Source organism: Phocoena sinus, chromosome 2 (assembly GCF_008692025.1).
Source record: "Phocoena sinus isolate mPhoSin1 chromosome 2, mPhoSin1.pri, whole genome shotgun sequence".
NCBI classification, from domain to species: Eukaryota; Metazoa; Chordata; class Mammalia; order Artiodactyla; family Phocoenidae; genus Phocoena; species Phocoena sinus.
This window is the reverse complement of record NC_045764.1, coordinates 106,934,120-106,958,247: the sequence shown is the minus strand read 5'-3', so window position 1 is coordinate 106,958,247 and position 24,128 is coordinate 106,934,120.

The window sequence follows — 24,128 nt, the reverse complement described above, 5'->3', positions numbered from 1 at the left end:
TATTTGTAATGAGGTGGATAGACCTAGAGTCTGTCATACAGAGTGAAGTACGTCAGAAAGAGAAAGACAAATACCGTATGCTAACACATATATATGGAATTTAAGAAAAAAAAAATGTCATGAAGAACCTAGGGGTAAGACAGGAATAAAGACACAGACCTACTAGAGAATGGACTTGAGGATATGGGGAGGGGGAAGGGTGAGCTGTGACAGGGCGAGAGAGAGGCATGGACATATACACACTAACAAACATAAGGTAGATAGCTAGTGGGAAGCAGCCGCATAGCACAAGGAGATCAGCTCAGTGCTTTGTGACTGCCTGGAGGGGTGAGATAGGGAGGGTGGGAGGGAGGGAGACACAAGAGGGAAGAGATATGGGAACATATGTATAACTGATTCACTTTGTTATAAAGCAGAAACTAACACACCATTATAAAGCAATTATACTCCAATAAAGATGTAAAAAATAAATAAATAAATAAATAAAAACAAAGGTATGGACCTGAAAAAAAAAAACTGGAAAAATTAAATGTAAAAAAATGGATGAAAAGATACTTAACAGAATATCAAATTACCTAAATTTAGTAGGAGCAAAACTTTTGATGTCAAAGTCAAAGTTAGATTAAATCTAGTTTATGGCAAAATCCGTATATTTGTTCTGCAAAGAGGCTGTTTGGTTTTATTTTTAAGTCATATTTATTTGAATCTGAAACTTGTAAACTGTACTGGCTATAAAATTTATTGCAAAACGAAAAGTGGGATCTCCTATTGAACTATTATTAAGAATTTCAAGATGGGGGACTTCCCTGGTGGTGCAGTGGTTAAGAATCTGCCTGCCATGCAGGGGAAATGGGTTCGAGCTCTGATCCGGGAAGATCCCAGATGCTGCAGAGCAACTAAGCCTGTGTGCCACAACTACTGAGCCTCTGCTCTAGAGCCCACGAGCCACAACTACTGAGCTGGCGCACCTAGAGCCCATGGTCACAGCAAGAGGAGTCACTGCAAAGAGAAGCCCGCACACCACAACCAAGAGTAGCCCCTGCTTGCTGCAAGTAGAGAAGGCCAGCGTGCAGCAACGAAGACCCAACACAGCCAAAAATAAATAAACAAACAAACAAATAAATAAATTTATTAAAAAAAAGAATTTCAAGATAGTAACATCATTAAACTAATTGTGGAGCCCTTCTGAGTATCAAGCTCTGTCTGACTGCACAGGTTGCCTGCCCATGAAGCTAGCCCAGACTGTGGTATGTTGGGTATATTATTTAGCCTTTTTAGACTTGTATTACAGTTTTGATTTGCATTTCCCTGATAATTTCCCTGATAATTAGTGATGTTGAGCATCATTTGATATACCTTTTGGTCATTTGTATGTCTTCTATGGAGAAAAGACTATTTGAATTCTTTGCCCATTATTTAATCAGATTTTTTTTCACTATTGAAATGTAAGTGTTCCTCATATATTTTTGATACTAGCCCCTTATCATACATAAGGTTTCCAAATATGTTATAGTGTGCCTTTTCATTCAGTTGATTGTTTGCTGTGCAGAAACGTTTTAGTTTTATGTAGTGCACTTGTCTAATTTTGCTTTTGTTGCTTGTGCTTTTGGTATCATTCCAAGAAATAACTTCTAAGCCCAATGCTTTGAAGCCTTTTCCTTATATTTTCTTGTAGAAGTCTTACAATATCAGGTCTTATGTTTAAATCTTTAATCCATGTTTAATCCATTTTTAGTCTATCTTTAATCTACTATGGACTGAATGTTAGTAGCCCCCCAAAATTAATATGTTGAAGCAAGCCCTGACCCCCAGTGTGATGGTATTTGGAGGTAGGGTCTTTTAGAGTTAATTAGGTTTAGATGACATCATCTGGGTGGAGACCCAGTGATGGGATGTCCTTATTAGTGACATGATGAGCTTCCTAGAACACAAAGCAAAAATCTGCTTGTGCCTTATTCTGGGGGAGAGGGGGATGGGGAGAGTGGTAAGAAGTGAAAATCTCAATGAGTCCCTTTGTTTGCATGATATAATGCAAATCTTTAGTATGTTATTCATACTACTTTCTAATATGGTACCATACTACTTTTTCATTAACATTTCCCACCCTACACCACTCAAGATTTATAATTTTTGAGCACCATAATCCTAGTTATTTTTTCCTATATTATGCATGAATTTTCATACCTCTGTGCTTTTGCTGACACTATTACCATTGTCTCACACATTCTTTCTAAACTTCTGAGATCTAAAAAATTGTTTCCCTGCAACATCAAAGGCATATCCATGAAAGAAGAAACTGACAAGCTGGACTTCACTAAAATTAAAATTTTCTGCTCTGCAAGAGACACTGTCAAGAAAATGAAAATATAGGCCACAGACTGGAAGAAAATATTTTCAAAGGACATATCTGATAAAGGACTGTCATCCAAAATAAACAAAAACTCTTAACTTTACCATAAGAAAAAAACAAGCTGATTAAAAAATAGGCAAACTACCTGAACAGACACTTTACCAAAGAAGATACACAAATGGAAATATGTAAAAAGATGCTGCCATTGTGTCATCAGGGAAACTGCCAAAACCTGGAAGCAACCAAGAAGTCCTTCAGTAGGTGAATGGATAACTAAACTGTGGTACATCCAGACAATGGAATATTATTCAGGGCTTTAAAAAAAAATCTATCAAACAATGAAAAGAGATAGAGGAGACTTAAATGCATATTTAAACCAAAAGAAGCCAATCTGAAAATGCTACATTCTGTATGATTCCAACTACATGACATTCTGGAAAAGGCAAAGATATGGGGACAGTAAAAATTGCAGTGGTTGCCAGAGGTTAGATGGAAGACAGGGATGAATTAATACAGCATGGATTTTTAGAGCACTGAAAATATTCTGGATGATAATTTAATTTTGAATACATTTCACCGTACATTTGTTAAAAGCCACAGAATGTGTAACACCAAGAGTGAACCTTAATATAAACTATGGTCTTTGGGAAATAATGATTCGTCAATGTAGGTTCATCAGTTGTAAAAAATGTAGTACTCTGGTGGGAGATGTTGATAGAGCTTGTACATGGATGGGGGCAGATAATTAAATGTATCAACTTTGCTTCTTCCTTGTATATCTGAAGGCATGCAGTAACTTTCTGGACATTCTTTTGTTTTACTTCAAGTAATTACGAAGTCCATCTTCAGGAAAAAGTAATAATTGCCTGCTCAGAGGAACTATAATTTTATTGTTGTGTAACTAATCTCTTTTAAAATTTCATAATTATGCATGAAAGTATTTTCATATTCAGTATAAAGTGAAGAAAGTAGAGGTTTGAATCTTTTTTCTACATTCGACTGTGAAATTTTTAAAATCTATTTATCTCTTCCAGTATAGTTTTTAGAAACTGTGGCTGTGCCTAAAGGGTTTTGCTTTGGGAAATTAAACAAGTGCTTGAACTGTGAGTAGTACTTTTATCACAGAATTTTCAGGAGAGGAAATAGCATAACACAGGAAAAGGGAGAATGCTGTATCTTGCTATCTCCATAAAACACTTCCTAAAAAATTAATATAAGAAACAAAAATTTAAACCATGTAAATCCTATTTTAATACCTTGATCTCTGGGCTACCAGGAGGTTTCAAATGGCAATAGCAGAAATAAGATCTGATTGAATATCAGAGCTATGTAACTATAATAGCTGTTTGTGGTCTTTTAGACACCTCAATTGTTTTAAACATAAACAGTGATAATAATTTTGTTGTAGTTTATGATCCATTCATATGACTTTGCCTAAGAACAAAAAGCCAGTAAAAAGGTCTCCAAGGAACATTATAGAATCCAATCTATGAAATAGAAAATAAATAGCATTTTGTGCCACGTCTGAAATTTCTATCCAGTTAGCATGTATTGCCATTGAAGACTATATGTCATAAAACATTTTAAGTTAAAAAATTCATACGAATTACCTAAAACAGAGACAGTATGATACTCTTCTGTTTATTTCACCATAGATTTATATGCTGAATATGTAAGCTTGAATGAAGAGGTACTACCTTAATCTGTCTATAGTTGCAGATTATATTGGATTAAATATTATTGTGAGGTTAAAAAAATCTGCAATAATTTTCTCAAGGGTTATACTGTCAATTGTTTGTATATATGATGTTATTCTTATCAAAACAACAACTTTCAAAATTACTAGCTAAAATCACTTTAATACTTGATTGATATTAGCTAATATTTAGCACAGATAAATTTAACAAAAACATTTGCAATACAGAAAAAAAGAAAATATGTTTGTAACACAACCAAAACTGGCTAGATTTTTTTTAATAACAATATTTCAGTATCTAAATTTTGCCAGACATTTAATTAATGTTCTGGGCAAGTAAAGTTAACTAATTCTTTTGATGCTGTATGATTATGGAAAGTGGCCTAGTTTTACGATAACTATATTCATGATATCAACAATATGAATAGACCATCCAAGGTTTAACAGATAAATTTTAAAATCCAAATATATCTCTGACAGATAATTAGCTGAAAAAATATTCAAAGGGGACCCTGGTTTAGTTCAACACTTTAAAGTATGTTTTACTGAACATATTCTAGAGAAGTATTTACTAATTTAAGAAAAAATAACTTTAAAAAAATTTACAATTTAAAATTGCTCTAAAGTTTAGAACATATATATATTTGAGTCAAAACCTGAATAATTTAACATAAAAACTCAGGGAAAATTATTTCCGGCAGAAAGACAAGCAAATATCAAGGCCTGAAAACAAACAGATAAAGCTAGTGATGAATCGATAGATGTTCTAAGAAAAATATCACTATTTCATAAGTAATTGTTTATAACTTCCAGGTTTACTTAATAAAATTATCTGTACACTGTTATTATCTGCCACAAGTTGGCATATGCTATCATATCTATAACAACATGCATTTTAGACAGTTATGTTTTTTCCAAGTTTTGTCTCAAACACGGGACACAGTAAATAATCTTGTGTATGAATGTTTGGAAATACACTTGATTGTTTCTTTAGAATTAACCTAGAACATGGATCAATGTTTGAAATTACTGTTTTTGATCTACATTGCCATATTATATAATGCTGATTGGAGAATATCAATACTCAATTCACCCTATTTCATATATATAAACATATATATCTATACACACACACACATATATACGCCCCTAAGTATTGATATATGTGTATATAAGAATATGTGTATATATTTATATATGTATCTGCATCATTATCTATATTTAAAACAACAAACATTAAAAGTATTTAAAGGAATGACAATTCTTATACTGTGCTCACTAGGCTGTAACTAGTGTATTAGACACAAACACTTCAGAAACTATTGTGATAACTACTTTAAATGAAAGTTGCATGGAACCTATAACTCAGAAAACCCACTCATTTGTGTGTGTGTGTGCATACATGTGTACCTATTACAAGAAATAAATATGTACAAGAGTCAGAGACAAAACAGCAATTAGCAGCTGATAGTAATAAACTGAAAAACATCTAAATATCTTTCAATAGAAGAATGGGTAAACAAAGATATGGACATATACCATAATCACATACAATAGTAAAAATAATAATATGGATAAATTTACAGGCTTCATTTTCATCAAAAAAGCAAGTTGCTAAAATATACATAAAGTAGGATTCTCTTTAAAAAGTATGAAAATATTCAAATAATGCTATACATCATTTAGGAACAATTCACATATTATGAAAGTATTTAAAAATCATGGAAATGATAAAAAACAAATTCAGGATATTTGTTTCACTGGAATAGGAAAATGGGAAGAAAGAATATATTCAATGGAAATTCAAATATAGTACATTTGTGTTATTCATTAAGCTCTGCGATAGGGACACATGGTTTCATCATAATACACTTGAGCTTTTTACAGTTAAATATTTTACTATAAATTTTTAAAAAGGAATTTTTAACAATAAATACTATAAAGAGGTTATCCTTTATTTATTGCATATTCTTGGCATTTTGTCGAGTATCAGTTGACTATATATTCATCAGTTTATTTCTGGGCTCTCTAGTCTATTCCATTGGATTTTATGTCTTTTTTTGCCCAGCTTTATTGAGGTATAATTGACAAATAAAGATTATATATTTAAGGTGTACAACACGATGAGGGTTTTTTTGGTTTTTTTTTTTTTTTTTTGCGGTACATGGGCCTCTCACTGCTGTGGCCTCTCCCGTTGCGGAGCAGCAGGCTCCGGATGCACAAGTTCAGCGTCCATGGCTCACGGGCCTAGCCGCTCCGTGGCACGTGGGATCTTCCCAGACCGGGGCACGAACCCGTATCCCCTGCATCGGCAGGTGGACTCTCAACCACTGCGCCACCAGGGAAGCCCCCAACATGATGTTTTGATACACAATTTTTGATATATAATTATTTTGTGAAATAATTACCATGATCAAGCTAATTAACATTTGCATCACCTCAGGTGTGTGTGTGTTGTGAGACCACTCAAGATCTCCTCTCAGAAATTTCAAGTATAAAATACAATATTATTAACTTCAGTCACCATGATGTACTTCAGATCTACAGAAGTTATTCACACTACATAACTGAAACGTTGTACCCTTTGACCAACATCTCCCGATTTCCCCCACTCTCCAGCCCTTGGCAACCACCAGTCTACTCTCTGCTTTTATGAGTCAACCTTTTCACATTCTACATATAAATGAAATCATACAGTATTTGTTTTTCTGTATCTTGTTTGTTTCACTTAGCATAATGTTTGGCAGGTTCAGCCATGTTGTCACAAGTGTTGATTTCATTTTATAAGGTTGAATAATATTCCATTGTATGTACATACCTAATTTGCTTTATTCTTTTATCCACTGATAGACACTTAGATTGTTCCCATAGCTTGGTCATTGTGAATAATGCTGCAATGACCATGAAAGTGCAGATACTGTTTTCATTTCCTTTGGCTATATACCCAAAAGTGGGATGGCAGGATCATATGACAATTCTATTTTTAATTATTGAGGTGATCCTCATACTACTTCCATAATGGGTGTACCAATTTACATCACCACCAAAAGGGCTCCCTTTTCTCTACCTCCTTGCCAATACTAGTAATTTTTGTCTTTTTGATAATAGGCATTCTAATTGATGTAAGGTGATATTTCATCCTGATTTGCCTTTTGATTTGAATTTCCCTAAAGACTAGTGATGTTGAGTACTCTTTTGTATACCTGTAGGTCTTTGGAGTAATGTCTTCAGATCCATTGCCCACTTTTTAATCGGTTTATTTGTCTTTTGTCAATTGATTCATTTGTGTTCCATATAAATTTTGGATATTAAACCCTTATCAAATGTATGGTTTACAGATATTTTCTGCCACTCTTTAAGTTGACTTTTCACTCTCTTGATTGTTTCCCTTGCTATACAGAAGCTTTTTAGTTTGATGTAATCCCTTTGTCTATTTTTGCTTTTGTTGCCTGTACTTTTGGAGTCATATCCAAAAATCATTGCCCAGACAAATGTCAAGATGTTTTTTCCCTCACTTTTCTTCTAGTAGTTTTACAGTTTCAGGTCTTATCCTTAAGTGTTTAATCTACATGAGTTGATTTTGGATTATGATGTAAGATAGGATCCAATTTCATCATTCTACATGTGCATTTTGTGATTTCCCAACACCATTTGTTTCAGAGACTATCTATTCCTTGTGTGTTCTTAGGAATGTAGTTGCAGAATGTAGTAGACCATGGACATGTAGATTTATTTCTGGACTCTATTCTCCCCCACTGGTCTATATGTCTGTTTTTATGCCAGTACCATATTATTTTGATTACTGTAGCTTTGTAATATATTTTTAAAACAAGACAAGTGATGCCTACAGCTTTATTCTTCTTGCTCAAGGCTGTTTTGGCTATTCAGGGTCTTTTGTGGTTCCATATGAATTTTAGGAATTTTTTCTATCCAGTGAAAAATGACTTTGGAATCTTGACAGGAATTACACTGGATCTACAGATTACTTTGGGTAGTGAGGATATTTGAACAATTTCAATCATTCCAACCATAAACATGGGATATCTTTCCACTTATCTGTGTCTACTTCAAATTTTTCATTGATGTTTTACAGTTTTCTGTGTACAGATGTTTCATCTCCAAGGGTAAATTAATTCCTAAGCACTTCATTCTTTTAAATGCTATCGTAAATAGCAACTATTTTATATACTGATTTTGTACCCTGCAACTTTGATGCATTTTTTATTAGTTCTAACACTTTTTGTCTGAGTCTTTAGGGTTTTCTACATATAAAACTATGACATATGCAGACAGAGACAAGCATACTTCTTCCTTTTCAATTTGGATGCCTTTTATTTTTCTTACTGAAGTGATCTATCCAGGACCTCCAGTACTATGTTGAATAGAAGAGGTGGGAGTGGGTATCCTTGTCTTATTTGTGATCTTAGAGAAAAAGCCTTCAGTCTTTTTTTTTTTAACCATTGAACATCATGTTAGCCATGGGCTTTTAATACATGGCCTTTATTATTTTGAGGTACATTCTTTCTATATCTTGTTTGGTCTGCGTTTTTATCATGAAAGGATATTGAATTTTTTCAAAAGCTTTTTCTGCATATTTTGAGATGATCATGTGTTTTTTTTTTTTGCGGTACGTGGGCCTCTTGCTGCTGTGGCCTCTCCCGTTGCGGAGCACAGGCTCCGGACGCGCAGGCTCAGCGGCCATGGCTCACGGGCCCAGCCGCTCCATGGCATGTGGGATCTTCCCGGACCGGGGCACGAACCCGTGTCTCCTGCATCGGCAGGCAGACTCTCAACCACTGCGCCACCAGGGAAGCCCGATCATGTGTTTTTTATCCTTCATTCTGTTATTGTGGTGGATCATGTTTAGCAATTTGCATATGCTGAACTATCCTTGTGTGCCATGGATAAATCTCCCTTGATCATCTTGTCTGATCTTTTTAATGTCTTGTTGAATTTAGCTCCCTGGTATTTTGCTGAGAATTTTTGTATTTATGTTCATTAGAGATATTAGCCTCTAGTTTTCTTTTCGTGTAGTATCTTTGTCTGGCTTTGCTATTACGGTAAAACAAACAACAGGTATTTAACAAGGGTAACAACAATACACAGTGGGGAAAACAGTCTCTTAAAGAAATGGTATTGAGAAAACTGGATATCCACATGCAAAGATTTACAAATTATCTTTCACCGTACACAAAAATCAATGCAAGATGGATTAAAGATTTAAATGTGAAAACTGAAACTTTAAAACTCCTGGAAGAAAACATAGAGGAAAAACGTCATGACATCGGTCTAGGCAGTGATTTTTTAGATATGACAACAAAAACAGAAGCAAAAAAAAGCAAAATAGACAACTGAGACTATATCAAACAAACAGGTTTCTGTACAGCAAAAGAAAACATCATAGAGTGAAGAGGCAACCTATACAGTGGTTAAAAAAAATAGTACAAAGCATATATTTAATAAGGAACTAAAATCCAAAATATATAAGGAACTCCCAAAACACAATAACTAAATAAATAAATAAATAAACGGGCAAATCATTTGTTTCTCCAAAGACAAACAAGTGCCAACAGCTCTATGAAAACATACTCAACATCACTAATCATCAGTGAAATGCAAATCAAAACAAAAATGCTTTTGCTGAGATGGTTATTATCAAAATGATGTAAGTGTTCAAGGATAGACCTTCAAGAAGGGGGAGGAGTAAGACGTGGAGATCACCTTCCTCCCAACAAATACATCAGAAATATATCTACATGTGGAACATCTCCTATAGAACACCTACTGAAAGCTGGCAGAAGACCTCTGACTTCCCAAAAGGCAAGACACATCCCATGTACCTGGGGAGGGGAAAAGAAAGAACAGAGACAAAAGAATAGGGATGGGACCTGCACCTCTGGGAGGGAGCTGTGAAGGAGTAAAAGTTTCCATACACTAGGAAGCCCCTTCACTGGTGGAGATGGGAGATGGGCAGGGAGGAAGCTTTGGAGCCATGGAGGAGAGCTCAGCAAGATGGGTACAGAGGGCAAAGCAGAGAGATTCCCGCACAGAGGATCAGTGTTGACCAGCACTCACCAGCCTGAGAGGCTTGTCTGCTCACCCACTGGGGCAGGTGGGGGCTGGGAGCTGAGGCTCTGGCTTCAGAGGTCAGATTCCAGGGAGATGACTGGGGTTGGCTGCGTGAACACAGCCTGAAGGGGGCTAGTGTGCCACAGCTAGCTGGGAGAGAGCCCAGGAAAAAGTCTGGAACTGCCCAAGAGGCAAGAGACCATTGTTTCAGGGTGCACGAGGAGAGGGGATTCAGAGCACTGCCCAAATGAGCTCCAGAGATGGGCGCGAGCCTCGGCTATAAGGGCGGACACCAGAGATGGGCATGAAATGCGAAGGCAGCTGCCGCTGCAGCAACCAAGAATCCTGTGTGCAACTACAGGTCATTATCCCCAGCTCCCCTCATCAGAGCCTGTGCAGCCTGCCACTGCCAGGGTCCCATGATCCTGGGACAACTTCTCTGGGAGGACAGAGTGAGCCTTAGGCTGTTGCAACATCATGCTGGCCTCTATCACCGCAGGCTTGCCCCTCATTCCGTACCCCTCCCTCCCCCTGGCCTGAGTGAGCCAGAGCCCCCTAATCAGCTACTACTTTAACCCTGTCCTGTCTGGGTGGGGAACAGACACCCTCAAGCAACCTACCCGCAGAGGCGGGGCCAAATCCGAAGCTGAACCTAGCAGCTGTGGGAACAAAGAAGAGAAAGGGAAATTTCTCCCAGCAGCCTCAGGAGCAGTGGATTAAATCTCCACAATCAACTTGATGTACACTGCATCTCTGGAATACCTGAAGAGACAACGAATCATCCCAAAACTGAGGTAACGGACTTTGGGAGCAACTGTAGACTTGGGATTTGCTTTCTGTATCTAATTTGTCTCTGGTTTTATGTCTATCTTAGCTTAGTATTTAGAGTTTATTATAATTGGTAGATTTTTTTCATTGATTTGATAGCTCTGTTCCTTTATTTTATATATAGATATATATTGTTTTCCTTTTTCTCTTTTTGTGAGTGTGTATGTGTATGCTTCTTTGTGAGATTTTGTCTGTATAACTTTGCTTTTGCCATTTGTCCTAGGATTCTGTCTGTCCATTTTTTTTTTTTTTTTGTATAGTCTTTAGTGCTTGTTATCATTACTGGATTTGTTTTTTGGTTTGGTTGCTCTCTTCTTTCTTTCTTTCATTTTTATTACTGCTTAATTTTTAAATTATTAATAATTTATTTTATTTCTTATTTTAATATTTTTAAAATTTTACTTATTCTTTTTCTTTCTTTCTTTCTTTCTTTTCCCTTTTCTTCTGAGCCGTGTGGTTGACAGGGTCTTGGTGCTCCGGCCAGGCGTCAGGCATGTGCCTCTGAGGTGGGAGAGCTGAGTTCAGGACCTCCCGGCTCCACATAGTATCAAATGGCAAGAGCTCTCCCAGAGATCTCCATCTCAACACTAAGACCCAGCTCCACCCAATGGCCAGCAAGCTCCACTGCTGGATGCCCCATGCAAATCAACTAGAAAGACAGGAACACAACCCCACCCACTAGCAGAGAGGCTGCCTAAAATCATACTAAGTTCACAGAAACCCCAAAACACACCACTGGACATGGCCCTGCTCACCAGAAAGACAAGATCCAGCTCCATACAACCAGAAAACAGGCACCAGTCCCCTCTACCAGGAAACATAAACAAGTCACTGAACCAATCTCATCCACTGGGGGCAGACAACAGGAACTACGAACCTGCAGCCTGTTGAAAGGAGACCTCAAACACAGTAAGTTAAGCAAAATGAGAAGACAGAGAAATATGAGGCAGATGAAAGAGCAAGGTAAAAGCCCACCAGACCAAATAAATGAATAGGAAATAGGCAGTTTACCTGAAAAAGAATTCAGAGTAATGAAAGGAAAGATGATCCAAAATCGTTTAAATAGAATGGAGAAAATACAAGAAACATTTACCAAGGACCTAGAAGAACTAAAGAGCAAACAAACAATGATGAACAACACAATAAATGAAACTGAAAATTCTCTAGAAGGAATCAATAGCAGAATAACTGAGGAAGAAGAATGGATAAGTGACCTGGAAGATAAAATAGTGGAAATAACTACCACAGAGCAGAATAAAGAAAAAACAATGAAAAGAATTGAGGACAGTTTTAAAGACCTCTGGGACAACATTAAATGCACCAACATTCAAATTATACGGGTCCCAGAAGAAGAGAAGAAGAAAGGGACTGAGAAAATATTTGAAGAGATTATAGTTGAAAACTTCACTAACATAGGAAAGGAAAGAGTCAATCAAGTGCAGGAAGCACAGAGAGTCCCATACAGGATAAATCCAAGGAGAAACAAGCCGAGACACATATTAATCAAACTATCAAAAATTAAATACCAAGAAAAAATATTAAAAGCAGCAAGGGAAAAATAGCAAATAAAATACAAGGGAATCCCCATAAGGTTAACAGGTGATCTTTCAGCAGAAACTCTGTAAGCCAGAAGGGAGTGGCATCACATATTTAAAGTGATAAAAAGGAAAAAACCTACAACCAAGATTACTCTACTCAGCAAGGATATCATTCAGGTTCAACAGAGAAATTAAAACCTTTACAGATAAGCAAAACCTAAGAGAATTCAGCACCACCAAACTAGCTTTACAACAAATGCTAAAAGAACTTCTCTAGGCAGGAAACACAAGAGAAAGAAAAGACCTGGAATAACAAACCCAAAACAATTAAGAAAATTGTAATAGGAACATACAAATCAATAACTACCTCAAATGTAACTGGATTAAATGCTCCAACCAAAAGATACAGTCTGGCTGAATGGATACAAAAACAAGACCCATATATATGCTGTCTACAGGAGACCCACTTCAGACCTAGGGACACATATAGACTGAAAGTGAGAGGATGGAAAAAGATATTCCATGCAAATGGAAATCAAAAGAAAGCTGGAGTAGCAATTCTCATATCAGACAAAATAGACTTTAAAATAAAGACTATTACAAGAGACAAAGAAGGACACTACATAATGATCAAGGGAGCAATCCAAGCAGAAGATAAATCAATTGTAAATATTTATGCGCCCAACATAGGAGCACCTCAATACATAAGGCAAATGCTAACAGCCACCAAAGGGGAAACTGACAGTAAAACAATCATAGTAGGGGACTTTAACACCCCACTTTCACAAATGGACAAATCATCTAAAATGAAAATAAATACGGAAACATAAGCTTTAAGTGATATATTAAACAAGATGGACTTAATTGATATTTCTAGGACATTCTATCCAAAAACACCAAATACACTTTCTTCTCCAGTGCTCATGAAACATTCTCCAGGATAGATCATATCTTGGGTCACAAATCAGTCCTTGGTAAATTTAAGAAAATTGAAATTGTATCAAATATCTTTTCCGACCACAACGCTATGAGACTACAGAGCAATTACAGGAAAAAATCCTCAAAAAATACAAACACATGGAGGCTAAACAATACACTACTAAATACCCAAGAGATCACTGAAGAAATCAAAGAGGAAATAACAAAATACCTAGAAACAAATGACAATGAAAACACGATGACCCAAAACCTATGGGATGCAGCAAAAGCAGTTCTAAGAGGAAAGTTTATAGCAATACAATTCTACCTCAAGAAACAAGAAACATCTCAAATAAACAACATAACCTTACACCAAAAGCAATTAGAGAAAGAAGAAAATAAAAACCTCATAGTTAGCAAAAGGAAAGAAATCATAAAGATCAGATCAGAAATCAATGAAAAAGAAATGAAGGAAACGATAGCAAAGATCAATAAAACTAAAAGCTGGTTCTTTGAGAAGATAAACAAAATTAATAAACCATTAGCTAGACTCATCAAGAAAAATAGGGAGAAGACTCAAATCACTAAATTTGAAATGAAAAAGGAGAAGTAACAACTGACACTGCAGAAATACAAAGTATCATGAGAGATTACTACTAGCAACTCTATGCCAATAAAATGGACAAACTGGAAGAAATGGACAAATTCTTATAAATGCACAACCTGCCAAGACTGAATCAGGAAGAAATAGAAAATGTAAACAGACCAATCATAAGCACTGAAATTGAGACTGTGATTAAACATCTTCCAACAAACAAAAGCCCAGAACCAGATGGCTTCACAGATGAATTCTATCAAACATTTAGAGAAGAGCTAACACCTATCCTTCTCAAACGCTTCCAAAATATAGCAGAGGGAGGAACAGTCCCAAAAATTATTCTACGAGGCCATCTTCACCCTGATACCAAAACCAGACAAAGATGTCACAAAGAAAGAAAACTACGGGCCAATATCACGGATGAACATAGATGCAAAAATCCTCTACAAAATACTAGCAAACAGAATCCAACAGCACATTAAAAGGATCATACACCATGACCAAGTGGGGTTTATCCCAGGAATGCAAGGATTCTTCAATATATGCAAAGCAATCAATGTGATAAACCATATTAACAAATTGAAAGATAAAAGCCATATGATAATCTCAGTAGATGCAGAAAAGCTTTCATCAAAATACAACACCCATTTGTGATAAAAACCCTCCAGAAAGTAGGCACAGAGGGAACTTTCCTCAAAATAATAAAGGTCATATATGACAAAGCCACAGCCAACGTCGTTCTCAATGGTGAAAAACTGAAAGCATTTCCTCTAAGATCAGGAAGAAGACAAGGTTGTCCACTCTCACCACTATTATTCAACATAGTTTTGGAAGTTTTAGCCACAGCAATCTTTTTCTTTTTAGAGAAGAAAAAGAAATAAAAGGAATCCAAATTGGAAAAGAAGAAGTAAAGCTGTCACTGTTTGCAGATAACATAATACTATACATAAAGAATCCTAAGGATGCTACTAGAAAACTACTAGAGCTAATCAATGAATTTGGTAAAGTAGCAGGATGCAAAATTAATGCACAGAAATCTCTTGCATTCCTATACAGTAATGATGAAATATTTGAAAGTGAAATTAAGGAAATGCTTCCATTTACCACTGCACTAAAAAGAATAAAATACCTAGGAATAAACCTACCTAAAGTGACAAAATAACTGTATGCAGAAAACTATAAGACACTGGTGAAAGAAATTAAAGATGATACAAACAGATGGAGAGATATACCATGTTCTTGGATTGGAAGAATCAATATTGTGGAAATGGCTATACTACCGAAAGCAATCCACAGATTCAATGCAATCCCTATCAAACCACCAATGGCATTTTTCACAGAACTAGCACAAAAAAATGTCACAATTTGTATGGAAACACAAAAGACCCCGAACAGCCAAAGCAAGCTTGAGAAAGAAAAACGGAGCTGAAGGAATCAGGATCCCTGACTTCAGACTATACTACAAAGCTACAGTAATGAAGACAGTATGGTACTGGCAGAAAAACAGAAAGATAGATCAATGCAACAGGATAGAAAGCCCAGAGATAAACCCACGCACATATGGTCACCTTATCTTTGATAAAGGAGACAGGGATGTACAGTGGAAAAAGGACAGCCCCTTCAATAAGTGGTGCTGGGAAAACTGGACAGGTACATGTAAAAGTATGAGATTAGATCACTCCCTAACACCATACACAAAAATAAGCTCAAAATGGATTAAAGACCTAAATGTAAGGCCAGACACTATCAAACTCTTTGAGGAAAACATAGGCAGAACACTCTATGACATAAATCACAGCAAGATCCTTTCTGACCCACCTCCCAGAGAAATGGAAATAAAAACAAAAATAAACAAATGGGACCTAATGAAACTTCAAAGCTTTTGCACAGCAAAGGAAACCATAAACAAGACAACCTCATAAAAAAGACAACCCTCAGAATGGGAGAAAATATTTGCAAATGATGCAACTGACAAAGGATTAATCTCCAAAATTTATAAGCAGCTCATGCAGCTCAATAACAAAAAAACAAAAAATCCAATCCAAAAATGGGCAGAAGACCTAAATAGACATTTCTCCAAAGACGATACACAGATTGCCAACGAACACATTAAAGAATGCTCAACATCATTAATCATTAGAGAAATGCAAATGAAAACTACAGTGAGGTATCACCTCACACCAGTCAGAATGGCCATCATCAAAAAATCTAGAAACAATAAATGCTGGAGAGGGTGTGGAGAAAAGGGAACCCTCTTGCACTGTTGGTGGGAATGTAAATCGATACAGCCACTATGGAGAACAGTATGGAGGTTCCTTAAAAAACTAAAAATAAAACTACCATATGACCCAGCAATCCCACTACTGGGCATATATCCTGAGAAAACCATAATTCAAAAAGAGACATGTACCACAATGTTCATTGCAGCTTTTTTTTTTTTTGCAGTACACGGGCCTCTCACTGTTGTGGAGCACAGGCTCCGGATGCGCAGGCTCAGCGGCCATGGCTCATGGGCCTAGCCGCTCTGCGGCATGTGGGATGTTCCCGGACCAGGGCATGAACCCGTGTCCCCTGCATTGGCAGGCGGACTCTCAAACCACTGCACCACCAGGGAAGCCCAGCTTTATTTTTAATAGCCAGGACATGGAACAACCTAAGTGTCCATCGACAGATGAATAGATAAAGAAGATGTGACACATATATACAATGGATTATTACTCAGCCTTAAAAGGAAGCAAAATTGACTTATTTGTAGTGAGGTGGATGGACCTAGAGTCTTTCATACAGAGTGAAGTCAGAAAGAGAAAAACAAATACGGTATGCTAAGACATATATATGGAATCTAAAAAAAATGGTTCTGAGGAACCTAGGGGCAGGACAGGAATAAAGATGCAGACATAGGGAATGGACTTGAGGATACAGGGAGAGGGAAGGGTAAGCTGGGACGAAGTGAGAGAGTGGAATGAACATATATACACTACCAAATGTAAAACAGATAGCTAGTGGGAAGCAGCCACATAGCCCAGGGAGATCAGCTCGGTGCTTTGTGGCCACCTAGAGGGTTGGATAGGGATGGTGGGAGGGAGATGCAAGAGGGAGGAGATAAGGGGATGTATGTATATGTAGAGCTGATTCACTTTGTTATACAGCAGAAACTAACACAACATTGTAAAGCAATTATACTCCAATAAAGATGTTACAAAACAAAGAAAAAAAAGAAAAGTGTTCAAGAGTATGTGGATAACTTTTTGGTTGGCCAAAAAGTTCCTTCTGTTTTGAAGTAAAAATAAAAGACACATTTTTCATTTTCACCAAGAAGTTTATTGAACAACACAGTCATCCTTTTGCTCCACTACCTTCTGCCATTTTTCAGGCAACTTCATAATTCCATCTTCCAAAAACTTTTTATCTTTTTGAGCAAAGAACTGTTCCAGGTGCCTTTTACAGTCTTCCAGGGAATTGAAATTTTTTCCATTAAGAGAATTTTATAAAGACTGAAATAAATGGAAATCTGAAGGTGCAATGTCTGGTGAATATGGCGGATGAATCCGAACTTCCCAGCCAAGCTGTAACAGTGCTTGCCTGGTCATCAGAGAAACATGTGGTCTTGTGTTATCCTGATAGAAGATTATGTGTTTTCTGTTGACTAATTTGGATGCTTTTCATCAAGTGCTGCTTTCAGTTGGTCTAACAGGGATCAGTACTTGCTGGAATTAATCACTTGTTTTCCCTGAAGGAGCTCATAATAAAGGTCTCCCTTCTAATCCCGCCATCACCTTCTTTGGATGAAGACCGGCATTTGGTGTGGTTGATGGTGGTTCATTTCACTTGCCCCACGATTCCTTCCCTTCCACATTATTATTGTACAGTATCCACTTTTCATTGCCAAACACAATTTGTTTTTAAAATGGAACGTTTTAATTACATTTAAGTAGAGAATCGCATGGAGAAATATGGTCAGGAAGGTTTTTTTCGCTTAACTTATGTGGAACCTGAACATCAAAGCGATTCTCATAACCAAGCTGGTGCAAATGATTTTCAGCACTTGATCTGGATATTTTGAGTATGTCAGCTATCTCCCACGTGGTATAACACTGATTATTCTCAATTAATGTCTCTATTTGATAGCTATCAACTTCAGCTGGTCTACCTGACTGTGGAGCATCACCCAGCGAGAAATCTTCATGATGAAACTTTGCAAACCCCTTCACGTTCAATCAGTCACAGCACCTTCTCCATATACTGCACAAATCCTTTTGTGTGTTTCTACCTTTCTTGAAATAATAAAGCATAATATGCGGAAAATGTTGCTTTTTTTCTTCCATCTTCAATATTAAAATGGCTATACAAAAATTCACCAATTTTGATAAGTTTTTTTAAATGCATGCTGATATGTCAGCTGTCACAATACAATCTAATGAAATTGTTTCGAATGAAGTTAAAGACAGCTAAGTGCTACTAGAGCCATCTTATGGAAAAAAATGAATGTACCTTTTGGTCAACCCAATAGAACCCCTTGTATGGTGTTAGTAGAAATTTAAAATGGTGCAGCCACTATAGAAATCAGGATGGACTTTACTCAGAAAAGTTCAAAATAGAATAATCATATGATCAGTCAATCCCACTTCTGGGTATATAGCCAAGAGAATTGATATAAGGATCCTGTAGAGATATATGCATTCCCATGTCCACTGCAGCATTATTCACAATAGCCATGACACAGATATAACCTAAATATCCATTGAGAGATGAATGGATAAAGAAAACACACACACATAAGCACACACACACACACACACACACACACACACACACACACACACACACACGATTTTTCAACCTTAAAAGAAAAGGAGATACCTCCATATGCAACAGCACTGATGAACCTGGAGTACATTATGTTAAGTGAAATAAGCCAGTCATAGAAGGACAAATACTACATGATCCCACTGCATGAGGTATGTTAAATAGTCAAACGCATAGACACAAAGAGTGGAATGGCGGTTGCTAGAGAGTGAAGAGAGGTGATTGCTTTTCAAGGGGTGTAAAGTTTCAGTTACACAAGATGAATAAGTTCTAGAGATCTGCTATACAACATTATACTTAGAATTAACAACACTGTATTGAGCGCTTAGGTAGAGCTCAAGTAGTCTTATCACAATAATTTTTTAAATTCTATAAATTATAGTATCATTTTATTACTATCAAACAAAATAGTATTCAGAAAATAAACAAGAAAAAATGTTACTAAAGATAAAAACATACTTATAATACTTGTGACTTTTAATGTATTTAATCATTACTTTGAAATATATAAGCAAAATTGAAATGATCAAACACAAAATTATATTTGAAAACTTTAACACACTCCTCTCAGAAATCAGTAAAACAAATGGAAAACAAGTATTAAGTATATAGAGGAACTGAATAAGTAGGCTTGATCTAATAGACAAATAATGAATATTGTACTCTAGTTACATGGATTACTCATTTTTTACTAAAACTTGTGCAATATTAGTAACAGTGATCATATATGAATTCATAAAGATTATATCAGTACATTTCAAAAAGCAGTTTTTTAATGTTATATTTTCTAAGTGCAATGAATACAATTAGAAAATAATACTGAAGTAGTAATCAAAATAAAAGCCTTTCAGTTAAATTTAAAGATAGGCTCTTCTAAATAACTCATTTGCAAATGAGGGAATCTTTTTCAGCTTGCAGATAAGATATACAAATTATAGATCTAAACATGTATATAGCGATACATGTAACTGAAGTTTTTCAGGTAATAGTACTGAGTGTATAAACAAAGGAAGGCAAATTTCAAAGACTTATTCAAGAATTTGGGCTCATAGGGTCTGTATTATTTTTTCCACGTGCTGAAGGTTTTTACTCATTAGGCCTGGAGGTGGCACAGAAGTCTCTGCTCACACTCTACTGGCTAGAAATAGTCACAGGGCCACTGCTGGAGGAAAAAAGACTGTGAAAGCATTTCCTGGCTGGCTGCCCCCTCCCAGCGTGAACTCCACCATTGGAAAAATGGGACCTTTATTTCACTTGGTAAGCTACCTTTCTCTTTTCAAAATACACTGAAAACGCTGAACATAAAAATTCCTGAGATGTCACCCCATTTGTTTTCTGTAAAAAATAAAATCTTGCAATGCCAACTCTATTAGAAAACAAAGAAGATTTAACTGAATATACTAGACATTAAACTCAGTAATTTAAAAGAAGAGCAGTGGAATAAACCTAAATAATGTGAAGGAGAGGATGTAATCAAACTAAAAGCAAAATTAATGACAGAAAACAAACAATTAAAAATAGATGCTTTGAGCTTCCAGTTCTAGGGTAAGATAGTATAGAACCAATTTCCCCTGTTCCATCTTCCTAAATTCAACTAAACACCCTAGAAATAATTCAAAAGACAATCATAAAAAGACTCTGCAACGTAGAGAGAAAGAAAATAGACTGGCTAGGGTCCACAGGACCAAAAGGACACCTATGAGTTCCCTGGATTTTATTTTTATATTCTATGCATGCCTAATAGTGTGTCAGGGAGCCCTCCAACCCTGAACAGAAAGACAAACCAGCAAACAAAAAAATGAAAAACAATGACAACAACAACAAAAACAAAGTATAAAATACAAGAAAAGCCTGATCTGTCTGACCAAGGGACCTGGAAAGAGATGAGCAGCAGAAACTTGGCATTCAGATCCATATCTAATGATGGCCTAGGGCAACTTTTCTGTGGCATCATCACCAGTAAGTCTTTGACAGGACAAACCAGCCACTCTCCCCACATCTCCCCACAGCTGACAGCTGTACCGTATCTACTCACAGAGAGAACATCAACGCAGCTTGTGAGGGCCACCAGGACCTACAGGCTAAACCTAAACAGGGCAACTGCCTGCCAAAATAAGATTTAAGTAAGATCAAGAGCCTTCTAACATAATATCCAGGATATAGTTGAAAATCACTCATCATACCAAGAACCAGGAAACACAGCTTAAATGAGAAATGACAACTGACACATGTCAACACTGAGATAAATCAGAGTTTGGAATTCTCTGCCAAATATTTTAGAGCAGCCATCATAAAATTACTTCAAAACAGGTACTTTGATATTTGTAAAGGCTAATAAATCTACAAAAGAGTATATTTTATTTACACACACACACACACACACACACACACACACACACAGCCCTCAAGGGCATTATGCTAAGTGAAATAAATCAGACAGAGAAAGACAAATACTGTATGATCTCTGATATATGTGGAATGTTAAAAAAAATGGAGATACAAAGAACAGACTGGTGATTGTAAGAGGTGGGGGGTACGGAGAAATGGGTGGACTATTTTGGGTTTTTCTTTAGTTTAAATAAATTGAATAAAAAATTTTAAAAGAGTATATAGAGGGACTTCCTTGGTGGTGCAGTGGTTAAGAATCCTCCTGCCAATGCAGGGGACACGGGTTCGATCCCTGGTCCGGGAAGATCCCACAGGCCGTGGAGCAACTAAGCCCGTGCACCACAACAACTAAGCCTGTGCTCTAGAGCCCACAAGCCACAACTACTGAGCCTACTTGCCACAACTACTGAAGCTTGGGCGCCTAGAGCCCATGCTCTGCAAGAAGAGAAGCCACCACCACGAGAAGCCCACATACCATAACGAAGAGTAGCCCCCACTCTCTGCAACTAGAGAAAGCCCACAGGCAGCAACAAAGACCCAATGCAGTCATAAATAAATAAATAAATAAACAAACTATTTAATTAAAAAAAAACCAAAACCAAAAGAGTATATAGCATCATCTCATACTGTGTAATGATCAAACTATTTAATGAAAGTAAGGTATTTGTATATGACCTTCTATGTGTGTGTAAGTAAAAAGTATATAAAGAAAAACAACTGCACAGAACACACCAAATCATTAATAATGACTATATTTGTATTGGAACTGAGGGGAGGGGATAAATGGATTTTAATATTTTACTCTTTATAATTCTGTATTTTTGACATTTCAACTATATGCGAAGCTTGAGGAGGTTACTTAACAGAGGCAAGGATAAAAAGAGAACACCAATACCTAGCTAGCTAACTAAGTTGAGTCAACAGCTCACGACAAACAGGAGGATAGATATTTTTAGAACTCATACCATGTAATAAGTGCTCTACTAAGTGGTAGATCTCATGGTAGGACTGTGGGAATCAGTATTCAATGATTAAGATTACATAAATTCTGAAGTAAGTCAGAAAAAGAAACACAAATACCATACACTAACGCATATATATGGAATCTTAAAAAAAAATGGTACTGATGAACCTAGTGGCACGGCAGGAATAAAGACGTAGACGTAGAGAATGGACTTGAGGACACGGAGGGGAGGGGGAAGCTGGGGCGAAGTGAGAGTAGCATCGACACATATACACTACCGAATGTAAAATAGATAGCTAGTGGGAATCAGCAGCATAGTACAGGGAGATGAGCTTTGCGACGACCTAGAGGGGTGGGATAGAGAGGGTGAGATGGAGGCTCAAGAGGGAGAGGATATGGGGATATATGTATGCATATGGCTGATTCACTTTGTTGTACAACAGAAACTAACACAGCACTGTGAAGCAATTACATTCCAATAAAGATGTATTAAAAAAAAAAGATTACATAAACTCACCATTACCTGATTCAAAGTGCATGGCATTGAACATATTATTTCTTTCCTTAGTTTTCAAATGTCTCATTTTAAATTAAACACTGATAATAATAACCTCATAGGGTTATTGAGGGGATTTATGAGTTAATACATGAAAAACTTTTAGACCTTTGCCTAGCATGTTATACGTGCTCAGTAATACCATCTATTAGTCTCTCCATTTTGTAGATAAGGAAATTGAGGTTAGAGAAGTTGAAAACAATCGCTCAAGGCCATGCATTTACTGTACAATGAGACTAGGGATTGAACACAGGCAGCCTGACTTCAGAGCCTATGATTTTTATCATTATATCTGACAGCTCTAACTTCATTCAATCTTTTGCCAAAATATGTTGCAAATAATGATCTCTTCAAATGAAAGACAGGATATAGTCTCAGGGAGGAGGTGATTGGTAATCTTCCACCACACAAAGAGCAATGTTATCAACACAGTTATTTCTAAAAAGGAAAAATGATATAAAATTCTATGTGTTTGAATGAGGATCTGTGTCTTAATTGGCATTTGAAGCAAATTATGCAAGTAGGATAATCATGATGAGGCATATTTTAGTGAAAGAACAAATATAAAGTAAGGGAATTTTAAATTAAATGTCAGAAATTATTTGATAGCAAGTATATTAAATATTATAACTACTTAATAATTGAATGCAGTATTAACTTCTTAGAAAAATTGTGGAAGTATTCTTAATAACCCTAGGATTGTAAATATGTCAAGAAACTGACAAGAGATATTTGTCAAATGGAGCATAGTTTCCTGATACAAGAGGACAGTCTGTATGGTTGGTGTGTCTTTTCCATTAGCCATTGCTCTGGCTCTATAATTAATAAATGCCTCCTGTTATGCTGCTTACTGATAATATCTGCCACTTCAATAGGCTTGATTTTAATTTAATGCTATAATAAACATTTATTTTATTTTCTTAAATATAATTGCAACTTTTAAAATAACTTTTTTAAAATTTTTGTGTTAATTGTTCCTTATGTCATAAAACACAGTAAATTTATCTGTTTTACAGGTAAATGATGTGCTTAAATATTTTAATGTTCATATTGTTTTCTGGTTGCTTTTGAAGTCCTCTCTCCCTGAGATATCTGTTGCACTTCTCTAAGAGAATATACCTGTCTCAATCTTCATTTCAATTTCAACTTCCTACAAAGTATTTTTTCTTAGCAGAAAGAAATAGTTTATTTGAATGTTTGGTAATTCTCCTATCCATTAACTTAAACAATACAGAAAAAGAGCAGGAGAGTACATTAAGAAAAGGCTTGACATGACATGCATGTGTGTGTGTGTGTGTGTGTGTGTGTGTGTGTGTGTGTTTAGCCAGCTTCTGTATTAAATGATGATTCCAAAGAGAGCCTTCACATATGGATGGAACATAAAGCTTATTGCCTTGCATACTGTAAGGAGCAACCA